This window comes from Chrysochloris asiatica, unplaced genomic scaffold (genome assembly GCF_000296735.1).
Source record: "Chrysochloris asiatica unplaced genomic scaffold, ChrAsi1.0 scaffold00074, whole genome shotgun sequence".
Taxonomy (NCBI): domain Eukaryota; kingdom Metazoa; phylum Chordata; class Mammalia; order Afrosoricida; family Chrysochloridae; genus Chrysochloris; species Chrysochloris asiatica.
In genome coordinates this window covers 12,335,882-12,355,426 of record NW_006408592.1, presented here as the reverse complement: position 1 = coordinate 12,355,426, position 19,545 = coordinate 12,335,882, and the positions used below count along the sequence as shown (strand labels likewise).

General features: G+C 42.9%; 1 protein-coding gene and 1 pseudogene across 1 annotated transcript in view; both read right to left on the bottom strand.

The window, feature by feature from the left end:
* Nucleotides 1-19,545, bottom strand: part of TENM4 (teneurin transmembrane protein 4) — a 543,700-nt gene that overhangs the window by 323,254 nt on the left and 200,901 nt on the right. The window lies entirely within an intron of this gene.
* Nucleotides 8,026-8,333, bottom strand: LOC102833138 (annotated as a pseudogene).

Below are 19,545 nucleotides of genomic sequence, written 5' to 3'. Positions count from 1 at the left end.
TCTACGTGTATTTATTCAGCAAGTCCTCATTATCCACTATAGAGCAGGTACTGTTTTTATCATCATTGCACAGATAAAGAAATTGAGATATATGATAGATCCTGTACTTTAGTTACTCCCCTCAACTACTTGGAGAAACAGGAATTGTCCCCATTTCATAGATAAAAATAGACGCAGAGAAGGCAAGTATATACCCAAGGAGAGATGGCTACATTTTTGTTATTTACAAGAAATAAAGTAAATAAAACTTTTGCAGGTGATCCAAATGAGCTGCAAGTAAATCTCCCGTCTCAACCATCTAAGCTATGCTCCCCCAAAACTCTAATCTTTGGAAGCTGAAGGCATTACGAGGATGGAAAAAATCAAACCACTGGATTATAATCTAGATTCTGCAATTTATTAACTCCCTGACATCGCACGTCATGTAACCTCCTTGAGATTCAGTTTTCTCACGTATAAAATGGGGTAAATAGTTAGCAAAGGGCATCAGAAAGCTACAACAAGAGTGAAATACGGCAATCCATGTGAAAGAAATATTTCTCATGCTCGCAGTCTGCAAAGGATTTCATTTGATTTGTTACTCGTGAGAATCCTGTGTGGTAGAGACCTATATTTTATAGGGAGAGACAGATACTCAGAGAGAACCAGGATTCAAACCAAGGCAGATGAGATTCAAAGGCTGTGCTATAACTTGAATCAAGAGACAGCTTTCTGGAAACCATCAAACACAAACAAGTATGAGCTGCTATCAGTGTTAAGGCTATTTTTAGTGAAGAATGACTCAATCACTATCTGCCTTGTAGGTAACCCAATCTTCTATGGCAAAGAGTTATAAAGCACATCTGACGGTGGAGTGGGGTGGGAGTCAAAAACCCACCTGAGTGATCACGTCCTTATTACACACTGCTGCCTTCAGGATAAAGCCCACCAGGGTCTGCAAAGTCCTTTAGGTTTTGATCTATACCTGTGGCCATGTACTGAATTGTGTTCCCCCCAAAATATGTCAGCTTGGTTCGGCAGTTGTGTGATGAGCAGCCATGATGTGATCTGATGTGATAAACCAGTAAGAGGATTAAGGGTGGGATGCTGGTGTTAGTGCCGTTGAGTTTTTCCTACTCACAGTGGACCTTGTATAGAGTGTCTGAGGAGTTGCTGGTGGGTTTGAACCACCAACCCATCATGACCCTGGTCCAATATAAGGGGGATTCCCAGGTGTATGGCATGCAACATATTTTATCTTACAAGAGATAAAAAGGAGAGAAAAATGAGCAGAGAAAGAGAGACCTACTAACAGCAATAAAGAAGAGCTGGGAATAGAGTATGTCCTTTGGACCTGAAGTCCAAAACTAGTAGATCCAGGGAAACATTGATGCCAAGACACATGGAGAGCTCCAAGAAATGCTGGGCTTCCAGAAGCTGAAAGGAGACAAGGATCTTTTTCTAGAGCTGGTACTCTGAATTCGGACTTCCAGCATCCTAAACCATGACAGAATAAATTTTTATTTGTTAAAGCCATCCACATAAGGAGCTCTGGTAGCGTAGTGGTTATGAATTGGGCTGCGAACTGCAAGGTCAGCAGTTCGAAATTACCAGCTACTCCGCAGGAGAAAGATGAGGCTTTCTGCTCCTGTAAAGATTTACAGCCTCGGAAACCCTGTACAGGGTTGCTATGGGTCGGAACCGACTCGACAGCACTTAACAACAACAAAGCCATCCACATGTGGTACTTCTGTTATAACAGCTCTAGATAACTAAGACACCTCTTTCTAACCTCTTCTTTTATCAGATTCTTCCCTTCATCCTCCACTCCAGCCACAATCTTTCCCCCAGAAACAACTCAAGTGTCTGAGGCCTCAACTCTAACGAAGATGAAAAGGATGTTCATAGAACATAAATGATACCTGCTGAAGATGTGCATTGCTATGACCCTGAACCAGAAGGGAGTTAGTAGAGATGCCAAGTGATGGGAAGGGAGAGAACCTGGAAGCCAGTATGACCCATCCTGGCAGAGGGTCCCACTCAGGGACCTATGCTCCTTACAGAAGAAAAGACAGCCTTGGACCAGTAGAAGGCGAGACTATGTGGGGCCAATTGTTTTGTTCAGGTGACCTCAGGAGTGCTTTAGTGGAGGCAGACAGAGCCTGGTATAGAAGTCAGCAGCAGTGTTTTCGGCTGAGGCAATGTTCCTGACTTTGGGCTGCTTTCTGGCTGAAGTTAAGGGTACTGGAGCAGCAAGGGAGTGGCTGAACCACCACTGTTAGTAGTCATCCAGGAGTGAAAGAGAAGGGTCACCTGGGGCTTACTTCGGCTCCCATATCAGAAGCCTGTCTCTCATGACATTTTAATTGATTAATATTAATAACTGCTGTCATGTATTTAAGCACCTGTGGGTTAATGCACTGGACTGCAAAGTCAGAGGTTCAAGCTCACCAGCCACTCCTCAGAAACCCTATACAGGGTCACTATGGGTCAAAACTGACTAAATAGCACTTAACAACAACAACATGTGCACTTTCAGTTTTAATTTTTCTACTGCTAATACAACCCCTAAAAGATTGTCTTTTACTAACCTTGTTTTACAGTTGAGGCAACTGAGGCTTACAAAACTACTAAGTGATCCTTGTAAATCCAAAGACTGAGTTCTGTCTACCAAATCATGGTGCCTTTGCACAAAATGGAGATACCCATGCAATTCTGTCAGTCGAGGGCAAGAATGGACCAGGTCACATTATTCCCTCAATGGAGGTGGCAAACATCTGCAGTCCTGGTCAGAGCTGCCTGGTCTACAACCCTACAGACATCTACCTTCAGAAGACACCAGGCTTTGGCTTGATAACTTTTTAAAGTACTTCCAAAAATCTGGAAACAACAGGATTCTAAATATGAAGATTGCTGGTCACATCTAAGAACTTCTAAAATTCTTCTATGAGGGAAAGGAATATCCTGGTCTAAAACCTCTGTTTTTTGAAGCTAGCTCAGTTGCCAACCCCTGTAGAAAGCTTTACATGATTGCCCCTCCCCAAAGTTCTCTTTTCTTCCACTGAAAATGCCAACAGCAAGTAACTTGGACTTCTCACCTGATACTTTATCTTTCCCCTAACCAAAGCCATTTGAACTGCAAGTTTGGTGGTTCAAGCTCACCAGCTGCTCCTCTGAAACCCTATACAGGGTCACTATGGGTCGGAATCAACTCGATGGCACTTAACAACAACAAAAAAAGCACCTATAGAATACATACTGTGCCTCCATACTGGCTCCTCTAACCCACTGCTGTCAAATATGTGGACTCAGTGACACTAGAGGCAGAGTAGAATTGAACTAAAGGCTTTCAAGGATGAACTCTTTATGGAAGCAGAGGGCATGTCTTTCTCCCATGAGTGGCTGGAGCGTTTGAACTATTGACCTTTTAGTTAGCAGTCAAGTGCTTAACCACTGCACCACCAGAAGGCCTTTAGCCTCCTCTATTAGTTGGTTGCTAAGTGTTGCTGAGTTAGTTCTGACCCATAGCGACCCTGTATAGGGTTTCTGAAGAGTAGCTGGTGAGCTTGAACCACTGACCTTGTGGTTCAAACCAACTTTGCAGTCCAGCACATTAACCCACAATCTTTGCCTCCTCTAGTAGGTGTGAAAAATCCCTACTCCCCTCTGTGCTGAGTTAGCACAGCAACTAGAACTGAGTAGATGCTTCCTAGAGGTTCATTCAGTGAATGGCTAATAGTCCCTGGGCAGTCTGTCCAGGAGGATAAGGCTAGTGTGGAGGTATCTGTTTGTAAAATAACATCCAACCATTCTGGGCTCTTAAGCCCATGATCCTATATGGGTGTTTGCTTTCCTGCCTAGAGATAGTTCTAGATGCCCTTTATCTCCCTCCCCTTGTCCCTTCCATTCTGAGACCACTAGGACAGGACACTTGATGTTTCCTTGGTCCCTTTGTTTTGAGGATCAACAATGGAAGACTCACTCACATGCCCTAAAGAGGAAACGTGACATTTTCAAGGGTCTGACTGCATGCTCCTTTCTGCTCCTTGTACCAAACTGGTCCTCTGCCTATGGCCAGAAGGGAAGAGAGAGGCAAGAGGCCCTAGCGGGACCTTTTTTCCTCCATAACCCCTCCTATATACTGTCTCAAGAGGAGAAACTCAACTCATTCATGATACATTTTGTGAGTTCTGGGCCAAGTCCTGTAATCAGGCCTCTGAGAATACAATGGTGAACACTCTTCCAGAGTCCACTCACAGCCTCCAACAGTGCCCTTCACCTGCCTGGGTCCTTGGTCTGTGCATCTGTGGAAAGGGGCACACATTCCTACCTAACCAATGTCTGGAGGACAAAAAGCAATGACCTTTGCTCAAGTGCCAATTCTACAGTGGGCTACTATTACATCCACAGTGAAGGCCTATTTATCTCCACATCCCCAGAGGCAGCACAGACTCAGGCTTGGCACATAGTAAGCGCGCACGTGCACATACATATCCATCCCCCCTCCCCTACACACACACCCTAAACCAATTGCTGTCAAGTCAATTCGAATTCATAGCAACCCTACATGAAACAGCAGAACTGCATGCACAGGGTTTTCAGTGACTGTGATCTGGAAGCTGATCACCAGGACTTACTACCGAAGCACCTCTGGATGGACTTGAACCTCTCAACCTTTCAGTTAACAGGCAAATGTTGAACTTGTACCATCCAGGCATCTTGTTGCATAGTAGAACCTCAGAAACTGTTTAGTGAGTGTGGGGGAAAGGAAAGGAAATCGGGAGTCAGGACTACTTGTCCGCACAGACAGCTAGTTTCTTCTCTGTTGCGACCTGGGAGTATGCATTGGCATTCGTTTGCAAACTGTGTTGTAAATTCCAATTTACACTCTCTTCTTGCAGATACAGCTACCAAGTGTATCTCTGAATCAAGCCCAAATGTGAGTCACAGTTATTGTTATTTGCACACACTTCTGTCAGTAAAGGCCAGTGGCTTATCTGAGTTTTGCAAGCCTGGTTTTCCATGAATGTTTTTTGCTCCTGTAAGTTCTCGGATGTATTTGCAGCTGCTGATTCTCTATCATACCTCAGAGAGTTTGCATTTTATATGCACAAAACCCCTGAGCACCAGAACGAGGCTGCATCTCTGTGAATCACAATCTGAGTGAGCAGTGTGAAGGGTAGTGGGGACTCAAACAAGGCAGGGATGTGGGGTCAGGCAACCCTCAGTTCAAGTTTTAGTTCTGCCATTTACTAGCTTTGTGAGTAAGTCACATAATTTCTCTGAACTTCAATTTTCTGACCACTAAAGGGAGATAATGTCCAACTATTACTGGACTGTTATGAGAAATAATGAGATCATGTATACAAGGTGTTTAGCACACTGCTGGAACACAGTGATGTTCAGAAAAGGGTAGCTATTAAATCTACAATTACAAAGAAATTTATGCATGTTGAATTAGTAAATTGTAAAGGACTAAATGGCCTTCTGGTGTGATGCTGTAGGATCAGCACTGTACTTACTACGAACCACAAGGTTGGCAGTTCAAACCCACCAGCTGCTCCTTGGAAACCCTCTATGGCTGCAATGAATCACCGCTTGACGGCACTGAACAACAACAACAAAGCACAAAACAGTCATCATGGTAATGACTCTGCAGCATTTAAACGGTGGTTCAAAGGCAAAAAACCTTGAGAGAAAGAGAAAAGGAAACTGTCTAACAGGAATGTGACACTTTTTGAGTACTATTGTTGTTAAGTGCCGTTGAGTCGGTTCCGCCCCTTAGCGACCCTGTGTATAGGGTTTCCAAGAAGTGACTGATGAGCTTGAACCACCAACCTTCTGGTTCAAATGACTTTTCAGTCCGATGCATTAACCCACAGTGCCAAAGTTACACAACTAATGCACGTTAAACTGCTTAAGCACACAGCACAACACCCTTAGTTAGTTTCTTATGCATGTTATGTGTATGTGCACATCATGGGTTCATTATGCGAAAAAACACAGTATAGTTGTATCCTATTCTGGACAAGCCCTGCATTCCGGAGGGTGCCTGTAGCTCAACTTGCAGATTAGAAGAAGACAGTGAGGATGGCTGCATCCCTGACACATGGAACAAAACCAGACAAATGAGGCTTCTATGTGCTTAGATGTGAAGGTTCCTTTCTGCATGGTAGCAGTATTTCAGACAAAGGAGGCCTGGCTGTTCTGCATTCCAGGTGCAACATGGTGATACCCCCTGGTGTTTTTCAATCAACAGCAACATTCAACAAGCCTCCTTGGAAACCCTATACAGGGTCACTATGAGTCAGAACTGACTAGACGGCACTTAACAACAACATGTATGCAGAGACTTGAGTTATAAATTGAGGATGATTCCCCTCTTTGATAAATAGCCAGTGTTTGGTGAAACAGAAGGTAAAGAAAGACACACAGAATTGCTTGGGAGTCTCACAAATCTGGGTTCAACCTTGGCTCTGCCTTTCAGAGGTTACATGATTCTAAGTCACTTCACCTCTCTGAGCCTCTAATTCCTCATCTATCAAATGAGTATAAAAAAGTCATGGCAGTAAAAATTAGAGGAGGAGGAAAATGGATGATACAGAGATGAAACAAATATGGCCCTTGACTTGGAGATGCTCACAGCCTAACGGAAGATAACAGCCATCCATACAAAGAGTAAACAAGACAGTGATAATGGTGAGATTATAACAAACCCTCAAATCCTGCTGCCATCAAGTCAATTCTTAGCAACTTATAGGACAGAGTAGAACTGCCCCAAAGGTTTCCAAGACTGTCATCTTCGCAGAAGCAGACTCCTGTATTTTTGTCTCATGGTGCAGCTGGTGGGTTTGAACAGCCGACCTTTGATTAGCAATTTAGGTATTTATCATTGTGTCACCAAGGCTGCTCTGAGATGATACTGATGAACATTTATTGAGTACCTACTATGTGCCAGGAAGTCCTGGAAGCATAGTGGGTTATGAATTGGGATGCTAACCACAGGGTCAGTTGTTCAAATCCACCAGCCGCTTCAAGGGAAAAAGATGAGGGTTTCTGCTCCTGCAGAGATTTACAGCCTCAGAAACTCTATACAAGGTAACTGTAAGTCAGAACCAACTCGATGACACATAACAACAACTATGTGCCAGACACTTTCTAAATGCTTTATTTAACTCTTATAACATTCGTTCCTATAAAGTACGCTTTATGCTAAAGATGCTAACTACAAGGTTGGCAGTTCAAACCCAGCAGCCACTCCTTGGAAACCCCATACAGGGTCACTATGAGTCAGAACTGACTTGATGGCACTTAACAATAACAACAACAATACAAATTATATCAGGACAAGCAATTTGCCCACTTAGAAAAACATGAAATCAGCACACCCATACCCATACTCTTAACCATGAAGCTTTACATGTGTTGTTGCTGTTAGTGTTGTTATTAAGTGCCATTGGGTCGGTCCCAACTCATAGCAACCCTGTATAGGGTTTGAACTGCCAACGCTGCGGTTCAAACTGACCTTGCGATCTAGTGTTTATCCTACAGCGCTGCACCAGTAAGTTAATACCACACAGACAATCATGCACTGCGTAATACCCACTGGAGCAATGTCTAACTACATATCCATCTGTGGTCCCAAGTCCCATAAAGCCTATGAGATTCAAGATTCAAAGCACATAAAATAATTTGTAATAACAAATGGGTGCTGTTTTTCAATGTGCATCCAAACACTGTTATTATTACTATATTATTATGCAAAAATGTTTTTAGTCTCTCTAGAAGTGTTTACTTAATGTATTTTTATACACAAAATGGTACACTATATACTATATAAGACAAACATTTGACAACCTGATGTTATATATAAATCATACCTAGCTGTTCTGACTTATGTATAAATTCACTTAAAGACAGATTAGGAATGGAATTTGTTTGTAATTGAGGGACTGCCTATATATAAAGTTTTTTTCTTTTCCTTTTTTTTTTTTTTTTTATGAGCTCTTATTAAAGAAAATAATTGCCTGATTTGTTTTTCATCAGTCAGTTCTGGTTTCTAATGATATTGGTATCACCTGGATCACTGATAGGCATTGTGCATATTCTATGCCCAGTTCAATAGTATTGCCACTGTAGTGATGGGCAGCAGTGTGGGCCAACATGGCGGACTACTCTATCTCGAATTTCCTCAAGGTTGGGTAGTTGTTGGTGAAGATGACCAGTTCCACTTAGCTTTGTCTGACCGTCTTCAAAGTTTGCTTGTACCCCAACACGTATTTCCCACTTTTCATAAGTTGGAGCCTAGAGGTAATCGATTTCAATGACTTTTTCATCTTCTTTGCGGCCACCATCTTCTCACCTTAGGTGTGGGATGGCCCCGGACCAAGAGCAGCAGCCAAGATGGCCGGGGAGGGAGAGAAATATATAATATAGCTTTTGTACAACATCCAAATTACTTGATATCTATTTCACAGAAAACATTGTGCACATTAAGTGATGCATGGCTGTATTAATTAATGTATGCAGAGTGCTGTTCATGTATGAAAATAAAAATGGCTACAGTCTTGACATTCAGAACAAAACTGGACAAATGGGGCCTTCATGTGTCCAACTGTGAGGGCCCTGTTCCGTATCAGATCAGCATTTAAGACCAGAGGAAAAGCGTTCTGTCCTAGATTCTAGGTACAATAAGGTGACATTCCCTGTGCTTTTCAATCCATCAGCAATATTTAGCACAGTTTTGCTGTACGTAGTGACTTGATGAGTTAGAAGTTGAGGATAAGCCCTATCCTTGATAAACAGCTAGCATTAAGAGGAACAGATGGAAAAGAAAGGGGCAAGGACAGAGCTTGGGAGTCCCATGGTGAATACTTTACAAGGGTTGGCTGCTGTAAGTCTTACTCAGATTATACTACAGCCCCACTGGAGCTGCAGGGAGTACACTGGGCAGCCTGCTGGACTCTTTTGGGATCAGGAAAGCCTTCCCAAAAAGTGACATGTGACCTGTGTCAAAAGGACATTCTATGCAGAGGAAAATAAAGAAGGGGGTTCAAAAAGTTCATGGAGAAATGGAAGGAAAAGAGAATGGAATTTTTTCATGGACTTTTTGAAGCCTCCTTGTATGTATGAGATTTTAGAAGCCTGAATATGAGACAACCACTAAGGGAACGCTTTATAAGTAGTATGGAATGGTTACAAGTAAGTAGGGGCAGGAGGTGGGATGAAGAATTTAGCTTATTATCCTGAAGGTGACAAGGAACCTCTGAAGGGCTCTGAGCATAGCAGTGCCACTATCACATTACTGTTAGAGAAAGATTCTGGTGGCCATCGGGGGGATGAACCCGGCGGGGGTATACTATAAGCATGCCCCGATTGAGTGCACGGTGCCTGACTGTTGGAAAGATTCGAGTGGAGTATGCCATTAAAAAAATAGTAGCAGAAAAACTAAGAACTTGAATATGTCAACAGCCCTGCAATCTAAGGTCAACAAAGGCTCCAAGGACAAGTGCCAGGCTGAGTGCCCATGTCCAACTCTGCCAAAAAGGCAAACAAGTGCCCAAAGGTCTCCTTGCTATTGAGTGAAAGAAGACCTTATCCAGAGCTTTGAGCTGGTTTGAAGCATTCAGTCATGGCCAATGCAGTAAAACTGGAACAGGCCTGAATTTGTAAAATGTGGTTGTACCGGAAATGATAACTGGGAATGGGAAACATTATGGTCAAACCCCCGGAATGGGAGTTTCAGAAGAGGTATAATGAGCCCTTTCAGGACCCTGATGGAGGAGACTGGATCAATGTGAGCACTATGGACAATGACACACATTAAAAGTATCACAGTTAGCTGCCATCTTTGAGCTGGGCAAAGTTGTTTCCCACAATGCTAATCAAGATATTTGGTTGCTATGCAACACACATGCTGCTCTTGTTTTCTAAGATTATGTTTATAGCAGAGTGTTGACCTGTAATGTTTCCTGTTCTGGTTATCACTCTGATATATCCACATTTTACAAATCTAGGTCCGTTCTGGTTTCGCTTTGTTGGCCATGACTGAATTGGGAAAAACAGGTTTGCAGCCCTGCCCCAGTGTGCACTGCTGTCATGGCCCCTGAATCAGGCCCTAAAGAGTGTCAGATATGAAAGATGGTGGTATTTAATTATCATAAAACACAACAAGTCCAGCTGCCTGAGAATGCCAAGAGAAAGAGTTATTTGGCTTCCATTAAAATGCCATCAACTTCCACTGACTCAGGATGATGATGTAGCAGTACTGAGAGCTTAGCTAATGAACCTTGGCCTACACGACCAATTTAGGGAGACCAGGAAGCTCTCTGTCATCCCAGTTGGCAGCTGGAATCTGATGGCCTGACTTCCAGTCTCAGTTCTGCCTCTTTCAAGCTGCACAACCTTGGACAATTTATCTAACCTCCCTGAGTTTTTGTTTCTTCATCTATCAAATTTATTGAAGGCACTTTGCAAAATCCTGTGCAAAAGTTTGAGGTAACCATTACCATTGTTATTGTTGCCTTGATCTAGAATGAAAACAACAACAACAACAACAAACACACAATAAAATGTAAGTCCAAAATGTAACCCCTGGACTAAGCATGAGGTTGTTGTTGTTGCTGTTGTTAAGTGCCATCGAGTCGGTTCCGACCCATAGCGACCCTGGATGTAAATCTTTATGGGAGTAGAAAGCCTCATCTTTCTCCCACGGAGCGGCTGGTAGTTTCAAACTGCTGACCTTAAGGTTCGCAGCCCGATTTGTAACCACTACACTACCAGAGCTCCTTAAGCATGAGGTTAGGGGGTTGAATTTTCTGTGATGTTCTTTTCTGTCCATTCATTTCCTGGAACAGAAAAACAATTTCTGTTCACATTCACTGATTTGTCAGTCATTCTATGCCATCGCTCCTCATACAACTCATGACAGAAAATTAAGTTTCAACTTTATGGATGCAATAGAGAGTCCTAAACTGAAGAGCTGTCTCTGGTTTGGCCATTAACTCAGTCTGTGACTTTGAGAAAGCCCCTTCCTCTCTATGGGCTTCAGTTTCTCTATTTGAAAAATGAGTTTCCTTCATTTTATAGATCATCTCCTGAGGATCCTTCCAGCCTTTAACAGTCCGATTCCTTGTGGCTTCTCTTGGTCCTCTCAGGGAATTTCTGCAAAGAAGACAATAGGGGAAACCCTACTGCTGCTTTCGAACAGCTAAAGGGTGGAAGAAGGAGCTTTAAGGAGAAAATGCTGAACTAAGGTCTGGAAGTTATTTGGAGTCAAGAGACGAGTTCAACTTAAGGACAGCCTTTCTTCTTGTTAAAACTCCACAATGCTGAATGGGCTGCCCTCAAGCTGGTGAGCTCCCTCCCTGTCAATGAAGCAGAGGCTTAAACAACTACCCTCAACCTCTTCCCTGAGCTTCAAGCATCTACCACTTTGATTAAGTATGTACTGAACTGAACTTAACATTGCCTTGCTCCCGCCCATGCCCACCCCCAATATCGTTTCCTCCCTTGCACTCCTGATCGCAACACCACCTGCTGCAGGCAGAGCCACTCACCCAACCAACTAAACCAGACGTGTAAGAATCACCATTATTTCCTCTCCTTTTTCAGGTCCAACAACAATTAACAAGTCATCTAGATTTCACCTTCCAAATATCTGTTGCTGTTGTTGTTAAGTGTTGTCGAGTCATTTCTGACCCATAGCGAACCTGTGTAGGGTTTCTGAAGAGCAGCTGGTAAGCTTGAACCACCAATCTTGCAGTTCAAATGGCTTTGCAATCTGGCATATTAAACCATTACGCCACACCATAGGTCCTCACAAACCCACTGTCAGGATCACAGCTCAGGCCCTCATCAGGGGATACTTAGTTAACAGGGGCATCCCAGCCCACAAGGCTCATCCCCCCTCCAATTCATGAGCATCCATCAGCTGGAGTCATCTCGCTAAAAGAAAACTGGATCACGCTGCTTTCCTGCTCCCCACCACCCACAGGACAAGTGTTTAAGGAAACGTCTGTGTCCAGCTGAAACATTCTCGATGCCTTATGATCAACTCTCCAAATCTTGTCACTTACCATCTGTCCCCAGCTCATCAGGGCAGCACCCACAGTTCTCCATCTCCCTCTTTATAAAGGTCCCAGGGCTAACAGGCTCCCTCCGTGGAAATTCCCACTGCTTGTTCCAGGGCCCGCGTTTTACATACGCTGTTTTTCTCTTCTGCAAGAAGGCTTTATTTACTCATTTACTTGGTTAACTCAGATTGGAAGTTTCTCCTCCTCCAGGAAGCCTTCTCAGATCACCTCCCCCATCTCCACCGGCAAGACTGGGTGAGAGGACCCTTCTCTGGGCTCTCCTAGCCCTCAGTGTTCCACTCTGACTTATCACCATTTATTTGTTAGTCTCTTTCATCAGGTGGTACGCTCCAAGGGCAGAGTTCTGAATACTATGAGACTAGAAGCTAACGTCTTCTCTCCCTGGTGTACACTCTAGGCTCTCATCTGAGGACTGTTACAGACAGTTACAGCCACCAAGGAGTCCTGGTGTGGTGTTGTGGGCTAATGAGTTAGACTGCAAAGTCGTTTGAACTGCAAGGTCAGTGCTTCAGGCTCACCAGCTGCTCCTTGGAAACCCTATACAGGGTCACTATGAGTTGGAACCGACTCGATGGCACTTAACAACAACAACAGCCACTGAATCTCAAGAGGCCCAGGATAACTGGGCTCCCTAATCGTTCTCTTTAAATACAGGGTCGCTCTGGCATTCTCCAAAGTGAACAGGGAAGAGGGCTGATAATGGAGATGACAATAAAACTGTATATTTTATCAACAACTGAAGACACCATGAAAAGGAATGAAGATAATGAATCTCAAGGCTCTGGAAGGGGATAGTCTACTTTGTTGAAATTGACGTCAGAACTGAAGGTCAGGGCAGTTTATCAGGTGGTTTTTTTTAACACTACCCCCCACTTCCACACCCACAGCATGCCCTACAGGAGGCTAAATACCAGCACATGGAGAGGTGACTTCTCATCCATCATGTTCACATCTCTCCCTCCTCTTTTATTATCATCAGTATTTTGTGAAGAAACTGCTTTCTCTTGGAAGAGTCACTGATATCCCTAGATGAAAGTGACAGGTTGGCTAAACGGCTGCTAGAGCAAGATAGCATGGTGGTGAAGTCCCAACCTGAGGGTTTATATTGTTGTTGTTGTTAGGTGCCATCTAGTTGGTTCTGACCCATAACAACCCTGGATAGGGTTTCCAAGGAGCACCTGCTGAGCCTGAACTCCTGACTTGGCGGTTCAAACCAACTCTGTAATCCAGTACATTAACCCACAGAGCTACTTCAGTACTCTGAGGGTTCACATAAGTGTGTTCAAATCCAACCTACCCAACTAACACACTGGCTATGCTGCCAACCTTTCCTGGGCTCCACTTTCATTCTAGGAACATCATTCAAGCAGCAGAGTGGTCAGGAAAGTGAGTGCTCAGTCAGATGGAACTGAGCTTGAAGCCAGGATTCACCATTTACTAGTTTTGTGACTTTGGGTGTGTTTTAACCTCTGATTAAATTTGTCCCCAGAAAAATGGAGATAACAGCACCATCTAATTTGTAGTACTCTTACAAAGACCTAGACAGACAGTGCATATAGAGTGATTGGCAAGCAGAAAGAATTCAATTGAAGTTTACTATTAATTCACTCTCATAGTGCCTTGGAATTATATCTAATTACTTTCCCCTTAGGCGGTAAAAGTCTCCAAGGGCAGAGATCATATCAGTCCTTTTCATCTAGTGCCTGGTCTTCCCAGTACCTAAATTGAGCTCTCCACAGATGATGGCTTGCCCACGCAGACTCTCTGGACCTGGGCACCTGGAAATTGTCAAGGGAAAAATAATCCGTATGTATTGATACGTGGCTATGAGCAGGTCTCTTACAAAAGTCTCATTGTATCTTCAAAGCCAAACTCTAAGGTAGGTCTTCATTCCATCATTTTGTGGATGAGGAAACTGAGCCTCTTAGTTTATAAAATATTTCAGTATTTTCAACAATGGACACCTTAGGAAACGTCATTAAACGTAGCATCTTGATTTAAAACAAAACAAGAAACCAAATCATGGTCTCATGGCTATAAAATGACAGGGCCAAGATTCCAACCTAGGTCTCTCTCATTGCTCTTTCTAGATGATTCCTAAAGGCAGAAGAAGAAGAAAAAATCCTGAAGCACTAATACTGTATGCATTGAAGAGACTTGTTACTTGTAAAATCCTCTCCTGTCTTTTTGTGATGACTGAACAATGATCATATAACAATATGGATGAGGTATTTGCAAGAATCACAGAAAGTTTTCATGTTTGATAATAAATCCTAACAACAACCCCAAAAGGTAGCTTTTATTAGCCTCCCTTTACAAATGAGAAAATGTAGACTCTGCAAGGCTGACTTGCTCAGGGTGGCAGAGCCCATAAATAGAGACACCAAGCCCAGTGCCTATAGAAGGCATACAGTGCATGGAAACTCCTCTACTTGCCCTAAGAGCACCTATCCAAACCTACCAAGTCACAAGACAGCATGGCAGCCCCTGTTCAAGTGATCTTTATCTTCTTCCTCAGGCCCTAAAAGGCCCCACTGGGGGCAAGGCAGAAGTGTCCAACTAATTATACAGAACAGGAGGATGTTCTTCATCATTTATGACATGACCACATGTGGGTTTTCTTTCTGATACAAGCTCAGGAGATCTTGGGCAGGTATTTCATCCATCAATGTCTATAAACCAAGTCATCCTAAAAACAGATTTTAAAAAAAAATGTCCTCCTGAAGTCCTCTGCAAAGTACCTGGCTCGAGCTCCAGGCCATGTAAGTATAATAATAAGACTAAGTAAGAAGGGCCTCAAAATATTGAAGGCAGACAGTGATGCTGTTGGTGTTGAGCACTGTCCAGTTGGTTCCTAGTCACAGCTATCCTGTATAAGGTTTCTGAGGAGTGGCTGGTGGGTTTGAAGCACTGACCTGATGGCTAGCATATCCGACAGCACCACACCAGGACTCTTTGAGCATCTTAAATGCACGTTTTCCATTTCATTTTCCCAAGAGTCTTTTGAGGTCAGTTTAAGAGAAACACAATACAGTGTTATTAAGAGTGTAGGCTCTCGATGGACTGGGATTGAATCTTGACTTTACCACTTCCCTAGTGGGAAGGACATGTTCAGCATACTGAAGAAAACCTTCAAGCCTCTACTTGAAATGTTGAAGGAGTCTATGGGCAAAATATTGAACGATGCAGAAAGTATCAAAAGAAGATGGAAGGAATACAGAAAGTCACTGTACAAAAGAAAAGGGTCGATGTTCAATCATTTCAAGAGGGAGCATCTATCTGATCAAGGGCCAAAGATAATGAAGGAAGAAGTCCAAAGTACACTGAAGGCATTGGCAAAGAACAAGGCTCCAGGAATTGATGGAAAACAAATTAAAATATTTCGACAAACTGATGAAGCACTGGGGGCACTCACTCATCTGTGTCAAGAAATTTAGAAGACAGCTACCTTCTAACTGGCTGGAAGAGATCCATATTTGTGCTCATTTCAAAGAGCGGTGACCCAACAGAATGTGGAAATCACCAGACAGTATCATTAATATCACATTCAAGTGAAATTTTGGTAAAGTTGTTTTCAAAAACAGCTGCAACTGTACACTGCCAGAGAACTGCCAGAGGTTCAAGCCAGATTCAGAAGAGGACATGGAATGAGGGATACCATTGTTGATATCAAATGGATCTCAGCTAAAAGCAGAGAATATCAGAAAGATATTTACCTGTGATTTACTGACTACACAAAGGCTTTGATTGTGTGGATCATGACAAGCTATGGACAACACTGAGGAACATGAGTATTCCGGAATTGAGCTCATGAGGAACCTGTACATAGACCGAGACACAGCTGCTCAAACAGAACAAGGGAACACTGAATGGCTTAAAATTAGGAAAGGTGTGTCCAAGGGTTGTATTCTTTCACCATACTTATTCAACCTGCATGCTGAGCAAGTAATACAAGAAGATGGATTATATGAAGAACGTGGCATCAAGATTAGATGAATACTCATTAACAACCTGCAATATGCAGATGATACAACCTTGCTTAATGAAAGTGAAGACTTAAAATACTTACAACTGAAGATCAAAGACCACAGTCTTTGGTATGGGTTGCATCTCAATATAAACAAAAGACAAATCCACTAGGTCAATAAACAACACCCATATAAATGGAGATAAGTCTGACGTTTTCAAAGACTTCATTTTACTGAGCTCACACATCAACACTTATGGAAGCAGCAATCAAGAAAGTAAACGGTGTATTGCATTAAGCAAATCTGCTCCACCAGACCTCTTCAAGGTGTTGAAGAACAAAGATGTCAATTTGAGGACTAAGGTATGCCTGGCCCAAGTCATAGGATTTTCAATAACATTATATGCATGTGAAAGTTGGACAGTGAATAAAGGAAGACTGTAGAAGAATTGATGCATTTAAGTTATGGTGTCGGAGAAAAATACTACAATCTGTGTTGGAAGTATAGACAAAATGTCCCTTGGAAGCCAAGATGGCCAGACTTTGTGTCTCATACTTCGGACATGTTATCAGGAAGGAGCAGTCCCTGGAGAAGGTGATCACATTTGGTAAAGTAGAGGGTCGTAGAAACAGAGGACAATCCTCAAGGAGATGGACTGGTACAGTGGCAGCAGCAATGGGCTGAAGCGTAGCTGCACAGGGCTGGGCAGTGTCTCATTCTGTTGTGCATAGAGTTGCTATGATTCAGTACTGACTCCATGGTACCCAACAACTAGCTATATGACTTTGCACAAGTAACTTAACTCTCCTTATGCCCCAATACCCTGACTTAAAATAGGTAAATGACACTTATGGGGTGGTTGGGAAGATTCAGGCAGTTAATTCATGTAAATTGCTAAGAACATTCCCAGCACATACTAAGAATTAGCTTTTAGTTCTCTGTGACTGAGAGAGAGAATTAACTCATGCTCCACAGCTACTAAATGCTAAGGTTAATATCCAAGTCTGTTGAACTACAACCCCATGTTCTTAATGGTTATTGCACACATTCCACACTTCCCCTGGCCTCTAGTAGGTGCTGCATTCATGGTGTTAATATTCATATACAAGACTACACTCCTGGCTAATGCCTCCGAGCAGCTCTCACTCTCTCCTGCCATTGGAGCCTCTGTTGCTCAAGGAACGAGCACCACAGCAAAGGCACAGACAGCACTACTTTTATTTCAGTGTCAAACATGTGCATTCTATGGGTACCACCTGGGTACCTTCCCCAAGCTAATTCTTTCCTTTCAGCTGAGGAATATTTTATTTTTCCAATTCCAGAATCTATTTGTGTTAAAAAGAGAGAGAGAAATCCAATCAGCCTAGCTCAGGTCTGTAAAACAAATAATGCAGTTGGTAGAGAAACTTAATCAAACAGATATATTCAAAACCACAGCCATCACTGTTCTGCTTAATTTATACATCCCAAACCCAAACACAGTCCAAGCCACCATGGTCGATTCCAATTCATAGCGACCCTAGAGAACACAGTAGAACTAACCCATAGAATTTCCAAGGCTGTAAATCTTGACAAAAGCCGACTGCCTCATCTCTCTCCTGTGAAGTAACTGGTAGGTTTGAACTGCTGATCTTCTAGTTAGCAGTGGAGTACTTTAAATGCTGCACTACCAGGGCTCCTTTACTCAGCCCAAGGCCTCCTACAGAAAATGTCTCTTGACATCATAGGGTATGACATAGGGCACACTGACACGGTGAAGTGGTGTAGATCTCCAGGCTTGGCATTTTGATGGATCTGAAGCAAAGCTGGAATTGGAAGCACGTCCCTCAGGAATTCCACTCATGCCTGAATGTCATATTATATTTTTCTTTCTTTAAATAAGAAAATGAAACAAACATGTACCTGGGTGCTTCCACAGTTTTCTAGAAAAAACAAGGTACAAAGGATGAGCTGCCTTAGTGACCCAGAAAGGACAAAAGCTTCGGAGTCCGGCGGACATGGGATTGAATTCTGTCTCTGCCTCTCACTACTTGTGTGACCTAGACAAGTTATTTAACCTCTCTGAGAGTTATCTATGAAATAGAGATAATTATACCTATTCACAGTTGAAGATTAAATAGGTAAAGTTTGTATCCTAATGCCTAGCACAGGGCCTGCTTTATATATTCCAATATAAATATTTTACTGATTGTTCCTATAGACCTAATGTCTATTGTGTACTGAATGATTAGTATGCACCAGGGACATTTATACACATAATCGTTTTTCTAAAATACAATGGTGTGAAGAATGTATTCTTATCTCTTTTCCAGCATTGAGAGAAATGAGGCTCTGAGAAGTAGAATACTTATCCAAAATAACACAGATAATAAGAAGGGGAGTCACTTGAGGGCCCCAACATCACAGACAGAGCTCAGATTAAAATCTAGGCCTATCCTCTCTACTTCTGCCTTGTACCCTACTTCTTGAGAACCCATCAAATTGCACACACATCAGATACTAGATTCTCAAAGAATGTTACTGCCCTTTCTCTTGACTTCTCTTGTTCTGGGATTCCTTGGGGACCGTTTAGAAATCAGGGTAATATTTCAGGATATGTATGTCATTGTTACGTGTTGGTGAGTTGGTTCTGATTGACAGTGATCCTTTATAGGGTTGCCAAGGAGCTGCTGATGGGTTTGAACGACTGACCACGTGGTTAGCAGTTGTCCAGTGCATATCCTACAGTGCTACATTAAGATATTTAGAGGGGCTTACTTAGAGGTTATGGATTGGGCTGCTAACCTCAAGGTCAGCAGTTCAAAACTACCAGCTGTTCAATGGGAGAAAGAGGAGGCTTTTCTCCTCCTGTAAAGACTTACAGCCTCGGAAACCCTGTACAGGGTCACTATGAGTCGGAACCGACTCCATGGCACACCAATTAATTAAGGGGAGTCTTGGTGTGGTGCTACAGATTAATGCACTGGACTGCAAGGCTGGTTTGAATTACAAGGTTGGCAATTCAAGCTCACCAGCTGCTCTTTGGAAACCCTATACAAGGAAGGTTGCTATGAGTCAGAAGTGACTCAACAGCACTTGACAACAATTATTTAAGAAGCCCTGGTGGTGCAGTGGTTAAGCATGCCGCTTAATTGAAAGGTCAGTAGTTGGCAGCTACTAGCAGCTCAGCAGGAGAAAGATGTGGCAGCCAATGCCTCATGCAGCCTCAATGCAGCCTTTCTGTAAAGACTGAAGCTAGGATGTCCTATGGTACAGTTTTACTTGGCCCTATTGGGTTATTAAAGGAGCTTTAGTAGCGTAGTGGTTACGAACCGGGCTGCGAACCTTAAGGTCAGCAGTTCGAAACTACCAGCCGCTCCGCGGGAGAAAGATGAGGCTTTCTACTCCCGTAAAGATTTACACTCTTGGAAACCCTGTACAGGGTCGCTATGGGTTGGAACCAACTCGACGGCACTTAACAACAACAACAACAACAATACCTCAATGTAAAGGAAACAAAAGTC